General features: G+C 44.0%; 1 protein-coding gene across 1 annotated transcript in view; it reads left to right on the top strand.

Moving 5' to 3' along the window:
- The first annotated feature begins 1,257 nt into the window (after positions 1-1,257).
- Positions 1,258-25,261, top strand: part of BACH2 (BTB domain and CNC homolog 2) — a 196,826-nt gene continuing 172,822 nt past the window's right edge. The window contains exon 1 of the mRNA XM_062572745.1: positions 1,258-1,599. The gene's annotated coding sequence lies outside the window, so the exon portion shown is untranslated. The remainder of the gene's footprint in view (positions 1,600-25,261) is intronic.

The following is a 25,261-nucleotide window of genomic DNA, read 5'->3' on the forward strand; positions in this document are numbered from 1 at the left end:
ACCAACTCTCCCATTTCATTTCACATCTCATGACATTTCAGCTCCTTCTCAAAAGCAGCCCCTGCTGCAAATCAAGGTAATTTGTAGGAATCGCCAGCTCTCCGCGTCGCAAGCGGAACTATGGTGCCAGCCTTCGAAGCGGGAAATGGGCTTGAAACGTCGCACCTTAACACCCTGCGGGACAAGGCAACGAGCAAATAACGATCCCGCCCAGGGACGACTGGCAGGGGGGCTGCGGCGGTGGCGGAGGGGCGTCGTTGTTCGTCTCGGGAGCGTTTATCCGTCCTTGTGAAGCTTGGCAGGGCTGACTCATGGTTGTTGGGCGCCTGCGGTTGTCAATGTTCGTAGGATGAGGTTTCCCCGGGGGCGGGGCGCGTAAAATATCACCCGGACCAGCGCCGAGGCGCCGGCGTCCCCCCGGAGGATGACCGAGGGGGTGTTTTTTCGCCCTGCCCGCCCAACCGCCGTCGCAGGTCCCGCCCGCCGCCGCAGAGCCCTTTCGCACCGCCGCCCCCGCCGCCATGGCGGCTGGCGAGGCCGCGCGCCGCCCCCAACGGCCGCTCGCGGCGAACTACGACTCCCAGAGCCCTCCGCGGCCGGCGGCGCGAGCCCAAACACGGGGGCCGGCACGCGCGCACGCACACGCACACACACGCACGCCCCCGCGCCGGAGGGAGGCGGCGGGCCCGCGCCGCGCATGCGCCTCCCGCGGGCGGCCGAAGGGGCGGGGCGGGTGGAATGTCAAGCGGCGGCGGCGCTATTCGCGGAGCGGCCGTACGCCGCTTTCCGTGCGTAGGGGCCGCGGCCGCCGAGGGAGCGGGCGGCGCGGCGCGGCGCGCTGCGCCGTTGGCGTAGCGTTGTTGTGAATGGAGCGGGGCGGCGGGGCGGGGAGGATGATGTCAGCCTGCGAATGTCAACAATGTAGCGATTGAGGGGAGGAGGCGGCGTTGCGCCCGGGCGCGCGCGAGGCGGCGGCGGGGCGCGGGCAGCCCGCAGAGCGGGGGCAGCAGCGGCAGCGGCAGCACTGCCGCCTCCTCCTCCTCCTCCTCCTCCTCCTCCTCCTCCTCCTCCTCCTCCTGCCGGGCGGCCAGGGGGGCACCGGGCTGCCACCGCCGTGCGCGGCCGCCGCCGGCCCCGGGTGCCGCTCCGGCAGCGCCTGCTGCGCGCTTCACTCCCCCCCCCCTCCTTCCTCCGCTGCGGCTCTCTCTCCTCCTCCTCCTCCAGCCTCTCTCCCCCCCCCCCCCCCGCCCGCCCTCTCTCCCTTCCCCCTTTATTTTTCTCCGCAAGACTTTGGCTCTGGAAGCAGCTGGTTCAAAGCAATCGCCATGTGATGAGCGTCTGCGCTTAGGTTTTTTTTTTTTTTTTTTCTTTTTTTTTGGGGGGGGAGGGTGTAGATTTCTAACCGCAGAGAAATATTAATAAGAATTTCTGAACAACAACAACAGCAGCAGCAGCAGCAACAAGAGCAACCCCCGTTCCCCTCCAAAAAAAAAAAAAAAAAAAAAAGGCCACCGCAAGCTTTCCCCCCCCCCCCCGCCCCGCTCCGCCCCCCGCCCGGCTGCAGCGAGAGGCGACCCGCGAAAGTTGCGCGGAGGCGAGGTGAGTGCGCCCGCTGCGCTGCGCCGCGCCGCGCGGGACCGCGGGCAGGCTGCATGCGCGCGCGGGGCGGCGGGTCGTGCCCCCCCCACCTCCCACCCCCCACCCCAAACGGTGCGCAGCTGTTGCGCGGGTCTGGGCGGCGGGAGCGCGGGAAACGCGCGCGTTGCGTGACGGGCAGCGCGCGGAAGGCGCTGAAGTGAGTGTGAGCGCGTGTGCCCGCGCAGTGCCGCGCTGCGGGAGGCGCCGCGCTGCTCCGCCGCTCTGTGTGTGTTTTTTCCTCCCCCCATTTTTTTTTTTTTTTTTATTTATTTTTTAATTTGCGCTAAAGCTCCGGGGAGAGACGCGAACTCGGAGCGCGGGGCCGGGGCGCGGGCCGTCGGGAGCGGCGCGAGGTGTGAACTCGTGCCGAGCGGGCGGCGCGCTCCGGGCGCGGGTGGCGTGGGATCGTCGGGCCCCTCTCACCGCCGCCCTGGCAGCTCCGGAGCAAACTGCCTTTCCCGTTCTTGGCGATGGTAACAAACGTACGGCAGGAATGACATCTTATTAGAATTACTCTTCAGGATGTTGGGGGGATCGCAAAATTACCGCGTTGCTGCTTGCTCTGGTTGAAGACGTGTCAGTGTTTTTGTGCTGGAAACCCGTTTTGTGAGACTTTGGAGCTGTCGCTAAACTTGTGCGTGTGCTAATTTGGTATTCCAAGGCTTGCACAAAAAATGAGTTTTTTTTTTTTTTTTTTGATGCTGAGATTTGGCTGAGATTCTGCTGTGGATGGGGGGGAATGCTCTGCACTTTGAAGAGGGTGGTGGTGCTTGGGTAGATTGACTTCAGCAGGTATGTAAATACGGAAATTTGAGATAATTGCTTTTGATGAGATGCACAGAATGAAATGAGGAAGATAGTGTGTTAAGCAGTTGTATGATGGGCTGATGTGGTTTAAAATGCTGCTCTAGGAGTCTTTACATACGAGAGAGAGAAATTAAATTCCACTTCAGACGTGAGCTTGTTCTTTGGAAAATCTGTGTTGCATTTTGTATGCACCTGCCTGGGCATCACCTCTAGATCTGGGTACTTGGATCAGCATTGTACTTCACTGCAGTGTGGTGACCCCACGCTTCCAGCATCGCTTTTCACACCAGACCGTCCAGCCTCAAAGGCTGTTGTGAAGGTGCTCTGGAAGAAGTGGAAGGAAGCTCTGTCTAAGTGGGGAAGTGGAGGGTTCAAAGTCAGGATCATAGGTCTCTGCCTCTAGTTTCCCCCTTAGTCTGCTCTGCAGTACCGGACAAGCTGTCTGAACAGGGTTCCTCTGTACCTTGAGCTCTCCGATGGGCAGAGTTGCCCCTAGTGACATTGCAGATAGGGTGGTTGTCAACGTCTTTAGAGATCCTTTGCGGAAAGGCTCCATGGAAGCAGAGGCTGCAGAACTGGGCAGTGCTGGGCAAAGCTGCTCTGTAAGTGACACTGAAGTGATTTTATGAGAACTTTTGTATTTGCGAGGACTGGGTGTGAAAGGTGCATGCAGCAGGCAGGCGGCTGACGTATGCGCTGCAGAGAACAGATCCCGACTGGTTAATCGTCAGCACTTGCTTGTGCCCAGGTGTCTTACGCTTGGAAACCGAGCGCTCGGGCCGGTGTCCGTAGCCCTCTCCTTGCCTGGGGACGCACCCGGTGGCATTGCTGCCACGCAGGCTTGCAGGGCTTGCATTCGTAATGGGAGTGGGTCGCCGTCCTCTCCCTCGTTCTTTGCTTTCTGGTTGCTCTGCTGGCAGAGAACATCGGCAGGTCTCTGCAGAGCTGGGCGTGAAGGAAAGTTGGAGATAGGACATGAGCCGCTAGCTAAGAATAACGGTCCAGATCCCGATAAATAGGCATTGACATGACACTTGCAGTATTCTTTGTATGAGGAAATTCTGGTAAATGTTTAACACTCTGGAAGGCCTCGGAGACTCGTTGAAATTAATGACTTTAATAAAATCACCATACTGTATAGCAGGCTTACACGTCTCTTTCCGTGTGTGCATAACTAACAACAAAGAGAGATGAAACTAAAACTCCGTATAGGTGGTGTGTGGTGTGGAGTAAGTGACAGAGTTTGCCTGTCCTTTCTTATTTTAACTTCCTTTGCTTGATTGTTCTGCTCTTAAGTGTGATGGCTATTTTTCTTAACAGGGCTGCAGTGTGATTGCCAATTAGTTATTTTCCTGAAGGTTTTCTCTAAAAATATTTCCAGCCATGAAAGAAAAAGTCAACAATCACATCTTTTTTTTATTCCCCCCCCCTCCCCAAATCCCCAAGTGACTAGAGAGAGGTGTTCAGTCATCGGGCGTCTGAGGCATTGTTTTTGGGTAGGACATCACATACACGTAGGTAGAGAGGGGCCCTCACAGAGAGCAGCTAACGAATGTCCTTAGCACTAAGCTGAAAAATGAGATGCATGACACTAGTATATGTGAGGTAAAAGTTACAGTAGTAATTACATTTTTATATAAGCTGTCTTTATAAAAACTCTATAATAAACTACTAGTGTAAATCAAATAGCATTCATTGTGTGATTTGTGAACAGAATCCCTTGTGATTTTAATTCAAGTAGTATGAACACAGTTTATATATTCAAATGAAAACGTACATGCCTTTTTACTCAAAGGAATGCTCACTGAATGGTTGCTCAGTTTACAAGTTGTATGAACATACCTGTAGTGTTTAGCAAATTTGATTTACATTTGAAGGCATGCATGCTTTCACCTTTCATCTCTTGCTTTGGGTTTCCATTCCTATTAATTTTGAGTGTGATCATTGCATATTAGTGGTTTCTGGGGTGAAGTGTATTAGAAGAAATTTACCAGGCATTCTGTTAATGTGTTGAAGAAAAAAAAAAATGGATTTAAACTGTTAAATGTCAGCTTTCTGTAAGCCTATGTTACCCCTGCTGCTTTCAGTGCTCCTCCTGACTACAAACACTTTAAGAGAATGTGAAAGGGGCTCATTCAGTTATTGTAGCTCTCTACTGATATTTGAAGAGGTGCCTAAATGATTCTGTTGTAATAGCTGAATGGACAATAGGTTCCTGCCCCCAGTAACTCCCTAAGGTTTTCCAGAACAGTGTTCAGAACGCTTGCTCAGCTTTTTACAAAAATGGTCATCATTTCTTTAAATTCAGCCAAAGGACATTAACCTTGGCAGCTGCCTGAATATTAAACATTCATTTGAAGCTTGCATCAAGAAAATGTAAAATGCATGAATATAGCCAGCTGAGTTGCAATGTGTTCATTTTGCTTTTTAGTTAGGCAGAAACATCTTTGTAGTGTATTGAAAAGAGTGCTACTTACTGTGCCACTGTTGGACTATGAATTATAATTTTAAAGCAGGCAAGCAGTGGAATGCATACAGATTTCTTTGTGGCCAGTGATGAACTTGAAGCTCCTGAGTTAGCAGAGCTACTAGCACTGATTAAAGAATAACTTACACGTTCAGAACAGGTAAATAAAAAGGAACAAGGGAATAGGTGCTGGCAAACCTTTATGCTAAAAGTTTGTGTATGGCAGAGCTTCGATCCTTCAGAAATTGGGCTTAGAAGACTCCTCAGCTGACTATTGATCTCCTTGCAAGAAAAGCCACTGAAGCAATCTGAGAAGCGCCAGCTGTGCTGTTCTGGGGACTCAGCAGATCAATAGACTCATCCCAACTTCATCTGAAGCAGGTTGCCTGCAAAGGGGCATAATGTGACCAGGGCTGAACTGCAGCTATCCTGAGGGTGAGGTGGCTGCCGGCATGCAGCCCCTCCATCTGTACCCCTCCTTAGCCTCCTTTCCTAGTCTCCTTTGCCTATTCGCTTCCTCTCCCTTTCCTGTTTACACCTGCTAGTGTAAATCCGCCCTCGGAGCAAGCTGTGACATTTTCGATGAAGTGCCTCAAAGGAGGAAGGGGAGGAGGAGGAGGTGGTGGTGATTGCAGGGGCAGGAGTCGCGGGGACCCGAGGTACGCTGCTTCCTTGTCATTCTTGGTGTCGGAGGTGACCTAAAAGTCTCAGGTCCTCTGAGATTTGTGTCTAAAACCTATAGTTTGCATAAAGTTTGAATGATAGCTTTTGCTGCTGTTATGTCAACAGAAAAGATGTTTGAAGAGCTGTTGGGAACAGAAAAGCGTGAGGATTTCCAGTTTACACTTGGTGGGGGTAGATATGGAAACTGGAAGTTCATTTCTGATCCTGAGCTTTGCGAGCATCCACCCAAGCTAGGACGGGTTTTGGTGCACAGGTTCAAAAGGAGTCTCCCTGCTCAGAAAAACAGGAGCTGTTTATGGTTTGCCCGTTGCTGCGCCGTTCTGGGCTGTAGAGCAGCAGGTTTGCCTTTTGAGAAGAGGAAAAGCAGTTTATTCAAATAAAAGCAGCTAAACCAAGTGACCCTTGAGACTGAATCATAGCTGCTTATTATAGCTGACATCCATTGACTCTTTTTTTTTTTAATTAGTGATTGCTTTACAATTTAAGCCTAAACTAGGAAAACAGGAACTGTAAGTGTGGAGGTGTTCCTTTACCAACGATTTGCATGCAGCCTGTTTTTTTATTTTATTTTTTTTTTATTTTTTTTATTTAGTGGGTAGGTGTGTTCAGGGTACGCGAGAGCAGTTTAACGTGTCAGCAGTTTCCTACGAGCCGCTCTTGCTGACTCACGTGTCTGGTGCCGCTTGGATCTGCCCTCGCTGTAAACTAGCCACAATAGGAGGCGCAGGCATGAAGAGCGCCTGTGCTGATACGTTGTTCAAAGGTTGTTCTCGGTTCTCCGGTCACCGCTTTGCTGTGGTTTTCTTCCCCAGTAATATCCAAATACCCTGTCGTTTTGACAGCCGGGTGTTTTGCTGTGCATAGCACGAAGTGGAAATTCGCTGCACCTCTGCGGCGGTCGCGTTTGAAGTGCGGCTGGTTACTACGAACGCTCAGCAGGAGTAAACCTCCCCGGTTTATTTTGGTGGTGGTTTTGGCTTGTTTGTTTTTATTTACCCAAACGTCCCCCGGAACGCTGGTCCCCCTTTTTGTACGGCAGGCTCAGCACGCGAATAGTGAACCTGCCTAGACGTCGCAAGGCTGTAGCCCCTCACCCATCACCCCTCCTTACGGCAGAATTCCTTCCGTTCAGACGGCAAAATACTCCGATTCAAACTCGGAAACCTGATGTAGCTATCTTTAATTTTCAGAATTTTGCTAGGTCTTAGAATCTGCTTTTTTTATCCCCTGTGCAGCAATAGCTCTGGCCGTTAGCGTGAAAGGATTTCATTGTTTGCATAAAGAGGAAAACTTACACTCTTGTGTAACTGTGTCTTTATTTACTACTATTTTTTTTTGATTACTCATAAGGTTCCTAAAATGATGACTGATGATTTTTAACTGATATTCTTGTTGTGTTTTTTTTTTCTTAATCTATCATGAAAGCCTTTGCAGAAGGGGAATGTGTTGTCTTTCTGTAGTTTTGGATTTATTGTTACAGCATTTAAATTCTTAGTCCTCTTTGGGGGGGGTCCTTTTTTTTGGGGGGGGGGAATAGGGTGAAAAATAAGTAATCTCTAAAAGTGAGATAAACAAAACCAGTTGGTATAAAACAGGCTTTAATAACAAAAAGGTGAGCTCTTGTCTCTTGTTTTCTTTTTAGTCAACTACTTTGACCAGTAATGAATAGAAAACCACACTGAGAGCTTTGTAACACATGAAGAAAATGGGTGTTCTTGGTTTCCGCCAATACAAATGACTCATCAGTATCAGTAGGGTTTCTACTTCTAATAATAAAACTGTGGAAGACCTTTAAAATGTGTGGTTTTGGCCCCTACGCTTAGTGAAAGGTTGGAAAATGTTACTTTGAGCTTTTTTTAAAAAAAACTTATTTTAATGATTTGCTCTGCAGCAGTGAAAGATCTCAAATCCTCAAAAAAAAAAAAAAAAAAAAATCCACCCTAATTGTACCAGTGGTTGCGGTGCTAAAATCTTCCGCTCTGCTGTCTCCTCACTACAGCGAGTATTGTCGATGTTTAGCCTCGACGTCGGAGATGTGCATCTGGAAAATATAATCTATTTGTGTCGAGCGGGGGGAAGAATTGGCACGCTACCTCGTCTTGCTGCGCTGCTGTTCTCCACTTCCATTCCTCGCAGATAAAGAGAGGATAGTGGTATTGCAGAGCGACCTACATTGCTGTTTGGGCTAGGGTCATATGATCTCGACAGGAAAGTAAATAGAAAATATGAATTGGAGAGTAAATGACAACCGGCAGGATACCTGTGTTATTACCTAGGAGAAGATGAACGTTTTCCACTACTGAAAGTGATACTGAAAAAAAAAGGGAGGGGGCAAAATGGAAAGTGATTTATTAAATTCTTGGTTTTTGAGTAATAGTTTTCAAATGTGCTAGCGTATTTACCTCTGAGGCTGAAGTTTTTTGTAAAGATTATGCCGTGTGTTCTATAACAGTGCAACAAAGCAACCCTTAGTGCATACCGTATTTTGTTTGAGCTTCTGTAATGTGTAGAATACAAGTTTGTTTGTTTGTTTTTTAATGTTTTGTACAATCAGAGCATGCCTTCCATGCTGTTGTAGTGTATCAGTTCTTAACTCTTTTTTGCAAGGTATTCTGCTTGTAATACTAGTCCAATCAGTGTATTCTGATATGCTCCATTAATTGATAGTGTTGCTACCCGCTTTCAAGTTGTCTCTGTTGTAAGATTTAAAGATCATAAATGAGTCAAAGCTAATCCTTTCTTTCACATTAGTGAAAATTTGAGCATTTATGGAATGTTTACTTTGCCTGCTGTTGCAATATTTGTGCTAGTAAGTGATTCCTTATAAGGATGTGATGGTTTGGTGTTTCTTATTATTCTTTTTTAAACACAGGGTAAGTTTTTTAAAAAAATCCGTTCTGATGCAGATCCTCAGCAAATCTAGAGCTGTCCCAGCTCCCTCAATATCAGTGGGCATGGGCAATCTTTACCACTAAATGTTTAATTTGGATTTTTCTGAAATATCTTGGATATGTTTGCTAGTTTCTTACATAACCTGCCTGATGGACAATCTATATCTTGTAGCTTCTTACAGGGAAGAGCACATTAAAAATAGAGTTGTAGAAGCTTTGATACATGTAAAAATCCAGTTGTTTGTTACATGGCAACAATATGAGGAATTTCATTATTTTTAGATCGGTATAGAAGAAAACGCTAACTTCCATTGGAATAGACTTAAAGAATTTATTTAAGGAGAGTTCTTACTGAAGTCTACAGAATAATAGTAAGAATTGCAAAATACAGTGCCTGACTTTCTTCAGAGTTCAAAAGGATGTAGATTCAGTGTTCTGATTCCAGCTTGTTCTTAGGAAATCTTGCCATCAGAAGTGTCATGAACATAGGATCACGATAAATGAATAACATGTCTGAATCTCATCCATGTCCTGAACTTTGCTGGCTTGGAAACAAGACTCATATCCCAAATCACTGAAGGCTGATCCCAGGAAGGGGAATAGGCACTGTCACTGTGTGAATTTGATTCCCATTCTCTCCTCCATACTGGCATCTGCCTCATCTCACAGCGAGCCAGTTGTGGGAGCTAAATTGCAGAAAATTATTCATTTTATGCATACGGTTAGCTGGTTGAGTTTCCTGCCGGGTCAGACAAGGACCTGTGTAAGGGAGAGTGTGGAACCAAATCCAAATGAACTGAAATTTTGCTCAACAGTCCTAGAGCTGCCTGGGGGGACACTTGGCTCCCGAAGTGACCGTTGCTGAGTTGTGGGAGCATGGCGTGCCATGCAAGGGAAGGTGAGGCACATCCGTGCTGAGTGTACAGTGGTGTCTTTCGGAGCCCTCAGTGCTCTCTCACCTGGCTTCTCTGCCTGGACCAGTTCAATATTTTATCCAGTGCATGGATAAAATAGCATAATCCCTTCTTCTGAGTGAGTGGCTTCAACACGGTGCTCCTGCATCATGGCCCGCCTTCTGAAGGTCACCACGCACTTGTTCTTGCAGTGCGGTGAGCTACAGGAAAGGTCCTAGTCCAGCTTGCAGCTTGGCTCCAAGGGCTTGCTGCCAGGGCAGGAGAGATTGGGGTGCAGACTAGAGCTGTTTGATTTGCAACGGACAATTTCAAGAAATGCTAGACAAAAACAAAACTCAGTCAAGCAAGCCTTTCTCCCCTCCCTTCCTCCCCCCCCCCCCCAAAAAAAAATCACTGTGCAAAAATATTATCTGGTGAAAATAGCTGTTATTCCCACCTAATTCTAGGCACCACTTGCCTTTTCTGTCTAACCTGATCTGGTCATGTCACCCATGCCACATCTCTCAGAAATTCAGATTTTAAACCTAGGTTACACCTGAGACCATGGGAAGAGTAGAAGAAGCGTGCTAGACCCAGAGCGATCTCTTTTTTTTCCCCCTCTCCCTTTCTTTTTAGCCCTGGCTAATTTTCTGACAAATTGATGCATTAAACCCTGGGCAGATGTGGTAGTTGGGGCACTGCTGCCTCCCCTCTTCTCTGGCCTTGAACAGAAGTGGCAGGGTTTGTGCAAAGCTGAATGCTGTCCATGCATATTAGGCCAGCTCATGTCTAGAACTTCACTAGCAAAATTAAAGTATGTGCGGACTTGAGGTGAGGTCACACTCTCAAATGGGGAAACCTAAATTCTGCTTTGGTTTGACTTCAGGTATCTAATGTGCCCGAGGTGAGATACTTCTGTATGTGGGACCTATAACCTGCTAAATGCTTCTGAGTCCTCAATGATTTAACTTCATTTCTAACCGTCTATTTATTCCCTTAACTATTTTAAAATGTGTACTGAGGGGAAACATAGTGCAGAATTCTTTTTACACAAAGCTAAACAAATTAACAGCATTAAAGTTATAGTGTGACATGTCAGTGAGCTAACCTGAATGTGAAACTCATGGTAAATTATGAAATTTTGGACAGTTTGTCATAGCTAGAAGTTCACAGGCAGTGCATAGATAAATACTCTGCAAGGAAACTTTTTGTTTGTCTTTTTTACCCTTGTTCTTCTTCATTTGTCTTATTTCAGACTAAAAGTGATTCATTCCGTAATCTGTTTCTTGGACAGTTAGTCATCTGCCAATTTGTATCAACTTTCCACTTTGTTCATAGAGTGAGTAATGCTTAATGCACTAACCACCAAATTCCAAGTCTAAAAAGCTGTAAGCATCATTAAAATAGTCTCCAAACTTTCTCTTTTAACATTTTTACTATTCTGTAAGATCAAAGCAAGTAAGATTTGGCATGTGATATAGTATAGCTACAGTCTGATTTGTTTTGTCTAGCCCTGGTTATTAAACCAAAACTCAAGGCTGCAAATGTAATACACAAGTTCTGTTGCACACCAACCTGTGTATTACTTGTATTTCTTAATCAGTGTAATATTTCTTGTTTTTCTTCTCCATTACTGCTTCCAACAGATACATAAAGCCTCCTTTTTTCCCTCCCCCATTGATTGCCACCACTTTATATAATTTATATTGTTCACTATCTCACCAAACTGTGATGCTATCAAGACTCATTTAGTGAAAGTAGCTTTGTCTTGCAGGGAAAACTGGAACTGGTATTAGCCAGCTCCTGCAAATATTTCTGCTACTTTTCATCTTTTTCCTTGGTGGAAAAAAATGATTGTGCTGTTGAAGTGTTATCCATATAGAACTTGAAGCTATAAAGCCTTCATATAGAGACTGGGAGATATTTTGATCTCAGGGTGATGCCAGTCATATCTGAAGATGAACACAGTACGTGTTTGAATCACCTGTAGAACTTTTTAAATTACTTTTTCTTTCTTGTGGAAACTGGAGTACTGTGAAGAGTAACAAGGTCAGTAATGTCGCAAGAAAATTTTACAGGACCAAAGTCTTCACAAACTTCTAAAATTACATGAAAACTGACTACAGCATTTGGCAGCAGAGAATTTCAAAGTTAAGGAGAGACTTTAAAGCTACAGGAGTGTGTGTGTTGGGGGGTGATGGGGGAGGATAAACATCGACACCAAAAGTGGCTCACTTGGCCAGACACTTCCCTTGTTCCTTTTGCAAGCGCCTAGTTTCCCCCATACACCTGCACTCCATTTCTTACAGTGAAGTTATCTTTCTGTTTGTAATTACTCTGTATTGTAGATCTTTTTCTGATGTCCCCAGTTCAGTGTTGTGGTTCTGTAAGCAGATGAAATGGAAGGTGGTGGATGAAAGGAAAAGCCTTCTGTTAGGGCTCCTTACCTCCTCCTGTCTCAGAAGAATAGTGTCAAAACAGAAATCTGTCACGGGAAAATGTATTTGGTCTTGACATAGTAGGAAAAGAGCCATTTCCTCATTTCTAGAATTGAATTCTGGTCCTTGTAAGTACCTGAAACATCCAGATACCTGTACTCACTTGCAGTGCAGAGAATTACAGCTTCTGAGGGTTTTCTTTTCAATCCGACTTTGCACACCAGTGTGGTTTGAGCAGTTCAGTTTAAGCTTGGGGCAAGCAGCAAGGTTGGGGATGCTTATTTGAATGCCAGCCTTTGAGATTTGCCCACCCTGATTACTTGCAGATTTTCTGACATCAGAGGTTTTACTTAATGCACCTGCCTCTTTAGACTAACCAGAGCTATCACATTTCAAGAATTACTTGTTTCTTGTTCAGCCTGTGTTCCACTTGTTAAATTTTACTTTCAGGATTGGTGCTGGTCTGGGATTTTAAAACTTCTTGAATATGTTTGCTTCTCAATTCACAGAAATATGAGTGGAGCCTTGGCCTTTTGTTAGAAAGGCATACAAGAGCCAATCTGTGTGAGTGCTCTTCTCCTGCCTTATTGCAGAAAAACTAAACTGCATAGGATCACAGGTGGAGGGACCCAGAGGTTGTACAGGAATAGGCCAAGAAGCCATCTCTGTGTGATTAGAATATTCAAGAAAATGCTCCTTTGCTCCTCAAAAACAAAATTCACAATTTCCTAGGGGGCTGTGAACCAATTAGGGCAGATCTGCTGTCTTCTCTAGCCCTGTTCAGCTGCCAGTGCAGATGACTCTGTATGGCCCTGCCGCACTGAAGATGGGGTTACCAGGTGGGTGGTCTGCGTGAGAAGCCGTCCGCTGCCGAATCTGCTCCCTCTGCTCTCCTACCGCAGGCACCCTGCCTGTGGCCCGCAGCAACGTCCATTTTGGTGCTCTGATTTAAACCTTCAGAGCATGGCTAGGAAACTTGTCTACTTGCCCACTTTGGGTGGGGGGGAGAAAAGAGTAAGAGCTGGTGTCTTTGTGGCCGCTGTTGGTTTGATTCTCTGCACTTTTGTGTGTTTGATGAAAGAAATGGTCAATTCAGCATGTTAATTTGTTTTTTTTTTCCTTTAAGCAGGTAGTCTGATTCATAATGTAACAAAATCACACATTCTCATCTTTAGACAAAGTAAAATAAAACCGAGGGGCATGCCATCGCCTTGGATCTGCAGTGGTTAACGGCAGGAGACAGACCTTTCGTAGTAAGCTGCCATGGGAAGAAAGAGGCTCCTGTGTTTCAGGGGAATGTGCACGGTTTTGGGGATTGCACAAGTGCCGGGTTTGGAACATCAGGTTTCGGATCACCTCTACATGGCACAGGAGATGGCGTGATTTATAGCCCTTGCTTTGCATGATTTAACACCTGGCACCACGAGTCTCTTTAGTTGGGAAGAGACTTTGGGAGAGGCACTAAAAATGATCAGTTGCCCATGTTATATTTGTTGAAACTGCACAAACACCCTGCTAAGGACAGTAGTGGAGCGTTGACTGTTGTAAAGCTGAAACCACATTCAGTGCCTTCTGAGGAAAAACTTCTTTTTTTTTCCTGTCTTCCATCTATTTCACTCTAAAGTTTCTTTGAAAACGGTGCCATGATGATGGGCACGTTAGCATCTGCCTCCTGAGATGAAAAGCGTCCTCACGTTCATCCTCGATTTTGAAACAGGAGGTGTCAGAGTACATGTAGCCGTGCAAGGATTCTCCTGTATATTTATAGAGCAGGTGTCTCCCTCGGTGATTTGTACTGCAGGTGCAGTTCTTCTTCGGTTAGAGAAACCACAAGCTGAAATGATCATCCAAGTGAAACAGTTTACAAATAGCTTTTCAATGTTTGGGTTTATTTTTTAACTCTTTTCCCCACCCGTGGGCCGTCCCCTGGCGTATTGACGCGTCTGAAACAACTCAAGGAAGGAAAATCGTTGTTGCAGAGTACGCAAATTGGCCAAATAGTTTCCAGGGGACCCTTAGAAAAAATAATAATAAAAAAAAAAGTTCATGGGGGCACAACGTAAGGATAAAGATCTTTGCCGTTTCCTTGCTTGGGCTTCTCCTCTGGTTTTGTTTGGGGTGTTTGTAGGCACGGGTGGAAAGACCTCACCTTCTGTAGCTGCTGGGTTTTGGTGTGGTGGTGGTGGCGGGGTTCTGTGCGTGTTTTCAGGGTTGCCGTCCGATGAAAAGAGGGAGAGAGCGAATGTACTCACTGCCCGTGGAGGCAGGGTGCGGGGGTGGCGCCCGCGAGGGGGGTCCCGCACCCCGTCCTGCTGGCCGCGGGGCTGCAGCTCGCCACGGGGTCCCCGGCGGAGACTTGCCATACGCTCTTTTGCCCCAGTTTTGGTTTATCGCTGAGAAGTTATCTCAGCCGTGCTGCCGCATCTGAACACGAGAGGAAATTTAGACGCTTTCTGTCTTTCCTTTCCCTAACCCCTGCTCAATTGCTAATGGAAAATTCTGGTCAAAAGGGCAGAATTTCATTGCTACATGTTTAATCTTAAAACCGCAACTCCCGATACCCAGGACGCAGTCGTGGCGGTGCTCTGCTTACGGTCTTTTTCCAGTGCTGTGTATGCGTGGGTGGGTTACGTGGAGGGGAAAGGGCAGGGGAGGGAATGGCATGGAGGTATCTCTTTTGCCCCTTTGGCTGTATTTTTGGTTTTTCTTTTTTTCTTTTCTTTTTTTTTTTTTTTTTTTTTAAAAAAAAGCCTGAAAAGTAGGCTGATCATTGCAAAAAAGATTTGATGCCGATCCTCCATGCATGTATTTTTACACATGTGCCGCTAGCTGCGTGCGTATTTTGCGGTGGGCGCAGTGTAGCTGGAAAGTATGTGGGAGCGCGGCTGCTTCCTGCGAGGCTGTTACAGGTGGTCAGATGCGGCTGGGGGAAGAGGAGGAGAAGCACGGCGCGAGGTATGACACCCACTTCCTTTGGCGTACGTTGTAGTGTACTGTAACCCGCTTGCCTCCGGCTGTACGCACCCCACGGCAGGTTTTGCTTGCCGTGGTTCTTCTGTGCTGTTACTGATTTGCTGGTGGAGGTTTATGACTAAGGCTGCGGTTTAATATGCCCTTTTTAGGTATATGAGTGTTTAAAATTATCTGGTGTTGCATTTCTTCTTTCTTTTCTTTTTTTCTTTTTTCGCTCTAGCCTTTTCTACCTTTGAAAGTTTCCACAACTTTTAGAAGCCAAGAAGCTTAATTAAAAAAAAGAAGTTGTTTTCCCAGATAGTTATGGGTTGGCTACATGTATGTGTGTTTTGCCTTCAAAGATAGCTTTTTGAGGTAAAGTAGGTTAATAGCCTTTGCGTGCTTAAAACAGGAGCTTAAATATTTAGAATTTGTGAGAAGACTACCCTTATTTAGGTGAAATGTCTCTTTTTCTGTAGCTGTACCCCAAGAAGCTTAGTGCTAACATATGCAAGTACAGATTTGTTTCCTTATAACTTTTAAATCTTTACTTGAGGGCCTGTAATTTTCCCTTAACCATTTGCATGCTCTTTAACGGCTCAGATATTTATTGAGTGTGCAACATATGTGTTCATATTTCCTTATATTTTTGATGAAATGTTGCAGCCTAGCGAGCTATGCTGCCATCATACTAATGATGAAGAAAAATTTGTCATTGCACATTCTGGCTTGGGGGGGATGGAAGGGAGCGGATGTGTAGTTATACGTACATCTGATTGTTATAACACCCTTCTTCCTTGGCAGATTGTGCAGCTTTAGTCCCTACTGGTTATGTTTTTTTCAGTTCATGTCTTGTTCTGCCAGTGTGCCACTGAAGGCAGTAGAATTTACCTACTACTCTTCTTATCAAAGAAAATGGGTGTTTTCCCCTTGGAGGTACCTTGAGTATCTGGCATCAGTTAGTGGCTGATGGAAGTCCCAAGTGTTCTGCTTCAGGGGAGCTCCTGCAGGTTAAGCTGTTGAATGTAGGTATTAAATGTAATACGTTATTTCTAATATTTATGCCATCTTGGATCTTGCTATTGATTTGACTGAAACAAAAGGACCCAATGGTAGTTCTAGATAGTCTGAGGAAATCTGACGTTTTTGAAGACGTTAGTACATGACTATTGTGGAACTGTTAAGGCATGTCGCCTACTTTGAAACAAGTGGAGTAACTGCAGTGAGATCTAGTGCCCCATAAAGGTGTAGCTAGTTATCCTAATAATAACCAAATTAAATTGATTTAATTTGGGAGATGCTGCTGGAAGTCATGCAGCGCTCTAGCCCAAGTTCATCTCCTGCAGAAAGACCCTCTAGCCTGTGTTCTTACACTTATTTAATTTAGGCTTGAGGTGGCCAATCCTCCTATAGGTTAGGGCGTCTAGGTGCTCCAGGCCTCCATCCTTAGGGATGCCCCAGGGGAGCTCTGGAAAGAGTTCAGGTAGATGGTGCCGGTCGTCCCCCGGAGGATTTGCTGCTCCTGCACCCTCCTCCTTTCCCTTGCCCACGGGATGGCATGCAGGCCCTGCGCCAGTTTAGCCTTCACCCGTCTCCGGTGACGCTCGCTGCTGTACCAGCCCTTGGATTGCTCAGGAAACAAAGATTGGCCACCCTGATTCAGAGAGTGTTTGCAGAAAGGACAAGATGAGGGGGTTGCAGTTGAAATAGCTATAAATGTCGTGCACAGCTGCCAGATTGGGATGGTTGGATTAGAAAATGAGAATGTGGTGCAAAGCCAAAAAGTAGCTGAAAAAGAATTCAGAAATTACACAAAGACTGAAAACGAGGGAAGATAATCGAAGCCCTGTCCTCTGTTGCATTGGAAAAGGGAACGTGTAATTAATACCTGCAGCTCATTTTGGTGTTGGAGTAGGTGATGTTGAAATTAAAACACATATCTGTTTGAGTTGCTGCTTTCTACACAACCTCACTTCAAAATGAACTCTACTCAGTTAAAAAAAAAATGCTGTATACAGGAAATCATGTTTTTCACTGGAACATACAGTAAAACGCAGGGTGGGGCATACATGTGCCTTAATGTATAAAAGCAATGGGTATGCGGCAACGGTTCATAAGTGAATCCACATTCCTTCTCTCCTTTTTTCTGTTAACATAGGACACTGAGGCTTGAGTTAGTTGATGTGAGAATTAGTTTGCCATTTAAACACTGCCATTTTAATATTTGTTATTTGAGAAAGGGACTTACCAATTACAGAAAGCTTTTGAACGTTTAAATCGCCAGAGCAACACATGTATATAGTTTCGCACACAGAATTTGCTTTCTGATCAGAGGCACATGGCAAATACTGTTTTAATTTTTTTAGAAGTTCTAATGGATAAACATAAATGAAACAGATTGACAGATCTAGATCTCACAGCAGTTGCAAACTATGGCAGAAAAATTAGCACCACACTTTCCAGTGGAAGCAGAACAAAAATGTAAAGTCTGCCAATTAAATTGGAAACAGCTCTTAATTTCCCCTCTCCTCCTCCCCGAAGGATGAATGGCTTACTCTTCTGCATGGAACTTTGTGTCATGACTCACAGTTTTATATGGATTAATATGACTATGTAGGTGAGGGAGACGCTGATATCTGACAAACTATATATAGTATCTAGGAGAAGTGTCCTGGAACACACAGTAAGTGAACGTTTGATCTATTTCTCTTACTGAATTAACGGAAATATAAATGCAGAATATCTTCCCCCTTTACTCTCCTCCCCCCTCCCGATTGTGCTTGGCAGATATAGAGGAGGTTTATGAGGCTGAGAGAATGTATATGCATCGATAACTGAACATAGAAATACACTAATAATTTCCACCATTGAAATAAAGTAATAGTATCCTCTTTGCCCCATCTGAAATATGTGTGTGCGAAGCACCATGAACTAGAAATTCTGACAGCTCAGAAGTCGGCAGTGAGCGTGCCAAGTGTGCCACTTTCTGCAAAGTGGTTACTGGGTGGTGTTGCTGGAGTGCATGCTGGATTGCAGTGTCTGAACTCTCCTGTCCATCAGTTGTGGAGCACTTCAGTGGATGATCTCTTAGTCTAGCAGGTTTCCAAGAGGTAAAGGCGTTCCCATCTCTTTGGTCAATGCCTTTTCGGTCAGATGACAATCCACCCGTGCCTCACTGTGGGCAGCGGACAGGGATGTGAGTGGGACCTCTGTGTATGTGTGTTGCCATCCTGAAGTACGTCCCCGTCCCACTTGCTGTTGTAAAGCCACAGGCAGCACAGCCCTGTTTGTGCTGGAATAAGCTAGAATCTAGTGGCTCTACAGTCATCCATACCTGGTAGCTCAACAGGAGACTTCTCCTGTGGACTGAATGGTTTTCCATCTCCACCTTTTGTTTCATCTTTCCCACAACTGTTTCATGTCTGTTCATTTGTACCAGTATAGCTATTAATTTAACCTCTATCAACGAAATGCTTGTGATTTTAAAAAGAAAACTTTTAAAAGGTTTTCTTGAAACTGAATCATTTCACTGAGTTGCTAATAAGCAAGCCGACAAAAATTTAGAGCAGAAAAGCTAACAGGGATAGTAAATTGCAATAGAGGAGAAATGGGATCGAGTGAACTGGGGAAAATGAAAATGTATTAGTCTGCCTTTGCTGCCGGATGCAGGCATTAGGGACTGTGCGCTTAGGTGTTGGCTTCTCTCTTTAGTCTGCAGCAATGCCATTAGTTGCTCCCTGCGGAAAATGGCCTCCTTGGAGTCTCCATTAAGGATGAGAGAAAAAAATTGTTCCTATGTCATTGTGTGACAGTCATTTTTAAGGTTAGGCCTTATGTAATTGACTACTGACTTTGAGCAGACATCCAAAAATATTAGGTATTTAGATTCTTGTTTTTATATTTTTCACCATAGCTTACTTTCTCACTGTAGCATCCTTACTCTAGCATTTAATTGTGAGAACTTTATTTTTACATCTCAAATTTGCAGACCTTTATTGTAGTAGCATAAAATAAAAATGTTATCAAGTAGCAAGACTGAAAATCCTTAGCTCAGTTTTGCAATCCTAGCCTCTGACTTCCCTAAGCAGTGTTGTTAGTTTTCTGTGGCACCCTAGTTGTTGATTCTCTTCAGTTCTTTCTGGAAAAAGTCTTAAGTTCTTTTCTTCAGAGAGAGTACTGCACAAGGGTTACTTTCTGGTGTCCCCATACCCTGGGAAGGTTTTCTGGAGAAAGGAACACGCCTTTGTAATAAAAATGAACAACTAACAACAACAAAAAGAAGCAGCCGCTTCTGGTGTAAGTGGGGGGAATCCCATGCTGCTTTCTCTCAATGTCTTCAGAGAAGTAGACTTACTTGGTAATGTGCATTTATCTCAGACCTCCCACCATCAGTCTCTGAGATCTGACTTCCATTTTAAAACTAGTACCTGGCATGGAATAGAGTTATACTAAAGTCTTATTGCTTAGAAATCCAAACATGGAGAAATCTGAAATTCATGTCGTTTGGTTTAATTTCTTGAAAGTAGATTAAAACTTCAGTGTTTATCTTGGATCCCCTATGCGAGGAGCTGGAGGGAGCAATAAGGGTATTTTATGATTAATGAGCCTTTCTGCATATGTTTTTCTTGCCTCTTGGTATTTAATAGTCTCAGTGACCTAGCATTTTATTTTCCTCTCATTGGCATTCATATTAGTCGTCTCCTGAGATGCAAGAAGCCATCCCCAACCTGAAGATTTCTTCTCAGCACTGAGAATGTGGGCTAGTTTATTGTTCTTTTGACTCCAACAGTCAAACGAGTTGAGGTTCCTGTTCCATTCCTAGCATCAGATCTTTTTGTTCTCTACTTCTGCACAAAACAATTCCTGCAACGCACACAGCTGTCATCCGCACCTCAAAAATAGGCTCCAGTTAAGATGAGAAGCAGTGTTACACTGAATTGCCGACTGAGCCTGAAGTTCAGTGTGAATTAAATTTGCCACCCAGGTTGACGTCCCTTCTGTGTGCCCCCACTGCCCAGGCCACTGACACTGCAGCGACAGCAGTGTAGACCTAGCCTAACTCAAGCCCAAGCCAAAATATAAACAACGGAGAAAACTCTTCAGCCTCTTTCACCTTTCTCAGAAGTATCCCAAGATCACAACAAAAGCTTCTTGGCACTTACTGACACATGGAAGGCATAAAGGGGGAAATACTGTATAGACCAAGTGTCACAGTCTGCTGCAATCGGAATTTTTTTTCCAAAGTCCTTCTGAATTAGTTTTATGGGTCTGAGTGATTTTTATGGGCAGAGAGGGGTTTGTTTTAAGATGCAGGACTGATCCTTCATCTAAAACAGTTAGAAGAACATATGATACTAAAAATCAGTGTTTTATCCTTGCGAATGGAAGCTTTCTCAACTGGTGGCAGGCCATATATGGCACATGAACAGATCTGCCTCCCTTGAGGTTTCTCCCTGCAGCTGCAGACCATGTGCTTGTGTATGTGTGCACGCTCACCAAGCAGGCAGAGGGGAGTATTTAACCAGCTGCAAATCAGTGAATCAGTGTAGGGGAAATTATTTCCCTTGGGCAGAGAAACTCTGTGCTAGAATGGAGGCTTAATTTGGCAGGCCCTCCTGCAGTTGGAGTACTGAGCTGTGCCACGAATCTGTGACCACTCACCTGAACTGGAGACGGGAATCCAATTGCCAGGTCCCAAATAAGAAACCCTAGGTGCTCTAGGATTTTACTGAAGTCGCTGCACAACCATCTGCGTTGTTTCCTCTGCCACTTTAACCAGTATGGTTGAAGACAGCAACAGAGAATTGCAGACTGAGAACAGGGAAATTGAGGTCTACCAAAAAATAGTAGTGTACTCCTGATCAGGCTGCAGCTATCCAGGAGCTGGAGCGTGAGTAGAGCATGCTTTTGCTCTGTTGGCAGTAGGGCTTATTCTTCCTTTCCTGCCTTTCTCCTTACTTGGAGAGTAGTCAAAACAGCCGAGAAAAATAGAAGTCATCTGATCAACATGCAGGAGGCCCTGCTTCTCTCTCTTGCCTTGCAGAAGAGGCAACCATAAAAGTTTCTCCACTCATTCCTTCTCTTTTTTGGCTTTTGATGCCTGAGCAAAATTAATCTATACTGATCCATTTTCTTCATACATGGCAAGTCTCTCTATACAGTAAACATTTTTTCTCTTTCTAACCCCAGGTATAACGCAAATGTTTTCTGTGATGATGTGTATAATTTAAATAATTTTGCTTAAATGAAGGAAGTCAATGAGGATATGGAGGGTTTTAATTTAACTGAAGCCATTCTGGAAGCAGCTGTATTTCTATGCTGTACAGGTTCTTATTCCACCCTATGTTTCACTAGTATGTTAAGTGCTGTGATGAGGACCCATCACAGTGAGTTTTGTAATATGTGTAAGTGGCTAGATGTTCACTGTAGAATCTGCAGAATGAAGTACATTGGGCAGAAAAAGTGGCTCTGCTTATGGTGTCCCTTAATTTTTAGGGAAAAGGGGTTTAGAGGTTTGCCTCAGCCTTTTCCATATCCTGTGAGTAACCCAAAGGAGTGAGGCTTGAAATCAAGAACAAGCTATTGGAGAGATTGGCTAACTGGCAGCCGTGTGCTTTTGGGAGCAAGCACCCTCCTAAAAAGTTTGGTTTCAAGCAGAGTTAGGGTAACAGAAAGGATGAGGTAGGTTTACCTGTGATTGATTAGTGTTAGATTTCTTGTACCTTGCCCTGAAACATCTTTAACTCTGCTGCCTGAAGCTGATGATGGGGTAAGCCATGCATGTGATCTGAGGAGGCATTTCTTTGGTACAGTATAAACTGCCATCATACAGTTATTACTAAAAATAGTCCGCATTTCCTCTGAATGGTACTGTTGGAAGTGTTTTGACAAAAAGAGCATAAAGCAAATACTGTGTGGGGAACACTTAGCTTCTGCAGAAATTAGAATTAACAAAGCCAAAAGCTTCTCGCTGCATTACAGTCTGTGGACCGCCAGGCTATGTCATAGCATAGATAATGGGTTACCGTCGAACAGGGACCCTGCATCAGCCTGGACAGATCTGTGAACCCCTCTCTCTCCAAATGGAATAGAAGAGCTGCAATGATCATAAGCCCAAACGCTAACATTTGCTGTATGGGTGCAGCTACACACCCAAGAGCATGCTTTCAAACCCTGAAACAACCAATGAAACAGGTTTTGATGGCGTATTGGTTTTCTTTTAAACAGCCATTTTCTTTGCCTAGACAGTGTTGTTTGAAAGCTAGTTGTTCATAAATGTGTAGTGAGAATCTTGGTGCTCTAAACAGTAGTATACTGGTCTGAAAAACTTATGGCAAAACTGTTCTTTCTTGCTGATACTGCAGTTTCTCAGGGGCAGAAGACAGAAGTAGGATGATATCTCAGATGTAGACTTTGTAGTGAGAAGAAGAGGATAATTGTCCCAACAACATTGATCAGCCATACAGCCATTCAGTGTAATACTTCTGTTAGGTCAGTGGAAAGGCAGAGAGGTTGGGGGCATAGCATAACCTGGAAATAGAGCATGAGCATGACCACTAGCTGTTGAGTCTAGCAATATATTGTACTTCTCATTTCTTAGTTTTTTTTTTAAAAAAAAAAAAAGAGAGAGAGAGAGACCAATTTAAAGATACAGGATTTTTGCTTGTTTAATAACATCTCATCTTCTTGGAAAAAACATGCATAATGGCATTGTTTTAGTGGGGACAAGTCTTTATTTGTGTTACAGGCACGTGTTTTGGAGAGAGCATGTTTAGGGCACTGTGCATGGAATTGTATGTAGCAGCTGTCCTCTTTACTTTGGTGGGTAAATTTTCTCATGCTAAAATACGAAGCTGTGACACCATGTTTCATTGTTAGACTGTCTGACCTTTGCCTTCAGCTGGAAAGGGGGGAGCAGGAAATCTGTATTTCCTAAAAGCTGCTTTAAGTCACAGGAGAAAGCAATATCCCTTACACAAGCAGTATATGAAATGACCTCTCAGTGCAATCAGAAATAACTGTGGCCACATGAAAGCTATATGGGGAGTTGGCTGTTGGAAGTCAGTGATGATGGGAAGCAACTAAACAACGGGGAGCTGGATAATAATGTTGAATGTGTCAGATATGTGAGAGTTGTATTGTAAACTGGAATAGTTTCATTGCTCAAAAGCTGATCAGGATCCACAGTTCATCTCTGTCAAAGTACGTGTGAGCCCATGGAGCAGATGTATGTGCGCTGCTTCAGACACACGGTCTGACTGTGGACAAAAGAAAGGTGATCTAGGACAGAATGCATCAAAAGGAATTTGAAGCCATTGCCTCTGCAGTGGCTCTTGGACTGTGTAAGAAAACAGAAAGCAATGCAGAGTGGTGAACATGAAACATCTCAGCCTCTCTTGCCAGTTGGAAAACTACTAATAATGCTTATAGTCTTGGAACAAAAGACAACAAAACAAGTTACTTAAGAAAAGAATCCATTATCCTGACAAAAAAAGAGCTTTCAGCTATTTTTTTGTATGAGCCTCTGTTTTTCCAGCCAATCAATCCTGTTACTGAATAAAACTCTCAAATCAACTTAACAAGATTAATGTCTGTAAATATTTGTAAAACCTATGTGTTACACAGTCTCTTTAAATGAGATTATGTCATGTTTATAATGCTAACTCATATTTTGTAACCAGTCTGGTCTAAAATTGAATAGTTTTCATTAATTTTTCTTGCTTGTTTAATTTCATGCTTAAACTAATAAGTTACAAATCCACATGACTGCCCACTTATTGTTACACGCAGGATAATTGCACTGAGTCACTGTTCATGGACTTAGATAGCCATAGGGGGTTAATACTTAATATTTAAGCAAGCATGTTTATCTGAAATCTGAATCGTCAGTCTATAGAATACAATGTTTACTCTGTGAAGTTCAGCCTAATGATTATAGGTAGTCATTACCTATATGATTAGTAATATGTAGTCGTTACTAAAGACACAAACAAGAATTCTAGGCATTAAGGATGTTATGGAAATTATCTGTTAAAATGTGGGAAAATAAATGCAGGCAAATTGATTTCCAGTATATTAGCAACTGCTGAACTATGTAAAAATAAGTTGAATGTCATTTCCTAGAGATGCTGTATTCGTGCTAATTAAGCTTGGGAGAAAAGGGATATAGAAGCATTTAATAGAAGCTTTTTAAAAGATATTCTTTTTGAGGGGGTCACAGTGTGTATCTGTTTCTCATCTATCTATCTTGAATCTTATTTAACCAGAGCAGAAGTTAGCTGCTAATAATCAATTCCCTTCATAGACTGAAAGATTCTGTTTTTCTTGTCCAAGTTTATTTCCAAAGTTTAGTCCAAGTGTTTAGTTTCAAGCACTGAAGTGGAATTTTTTTTTTATGTGCTGAAGTTTTCCTTTGTGGCAGGAAGAATGCCAGGGAAAACAACATTTTGAAGTGGCATTTCACCTTCCTTTCTTTTGCTGATGTGTTTCCAGGTAGTTAAAATGCTAAGAAATTTAGTAGCAGTATCACCTGTATGTTTCACAGAAGGAAAACAAGTAATGAAAGGAAATACTGCTATTTAGCTTGCAACTTCTGCTGAAGTGCCATTAATCAGTCCTAAAAGAAGCAAGTGATGCACTATAAATCCGTTGCACGCAGGTGAGAGAAAAGAACCTTCTGCGTAATACATTCTGCACATTGCAGTAAAAGAGTGTTCAGTAACTCTAAACAGTATATACTAGGTGAAATCTATAAAGCTTTCCTTCCTAAATTAAGGCATATGTTTTCATTTAGAACATTGTGAGAACTGATATTCACATTTTAGTGGGAAAATGCTAATATTCCAAACTTCAGATGGTCTAAAACTTTTTGCTTTGGGGATCTCAAGCTAAGTGTCAACAGCAAGCTGGATTTCATTTTGGAAGGGAGTTCTGCAGAATGTGATAAAGCAAACTTTAGATTAGAAATCAGATTAGTTTGTCAGTCAGAATAACTGTGCTGTGGAGTTGCATCTAAGGAGTCAGAAAGCACTTCATCCTTTGCAAACGACACAGGGAAGATTTTATAACGTACCACTTCTTTGCTTCAGCAGTTGTTGCCTTTGAGAGTAGGTACTACGGACATAGGCGATTCTGTTAGCTTGTTTCCTTTTCTGGCAGTTATTTAGAGTATGTGAAGGAATCACTGTTACTTAAAGTCCATGTCTGGCAGCTTAATGTTCTGTGTTTCACATGGTACTCACATGTCAATGTGAATTTGAAAACATTTGAAAATGATATGTTTTTCTTTTTTCAGCATATTTACCACAAATAAGAATATGGGAAAACTAGAGGACATTATAGATAAAGATACTCTTTCATTTATGCTCTCAAATGATGATCTCCTGTTCATCTTTCGCTATCAATCTAAAGAATGTTTTGTAAACAATACTGATCATTTTATAAAGAATGTGGAGGAATATATATGTGTGCAAGAGAGGCTTATATCTCTTT

This window comes from Rhea pennata, chromosome 3 (genome assembly GCF_028389875.1).
Source record: "Rhea pennata isolate bPtePen1 chromosome 3, bPtePen1.pri, whole genome shotgun sequence".
Lineage (NCBI taxonomy): Eukaryota > Metazoa > Chordata > Aves > Rheiformes > Rheidae > Rhea > Rhea pennata.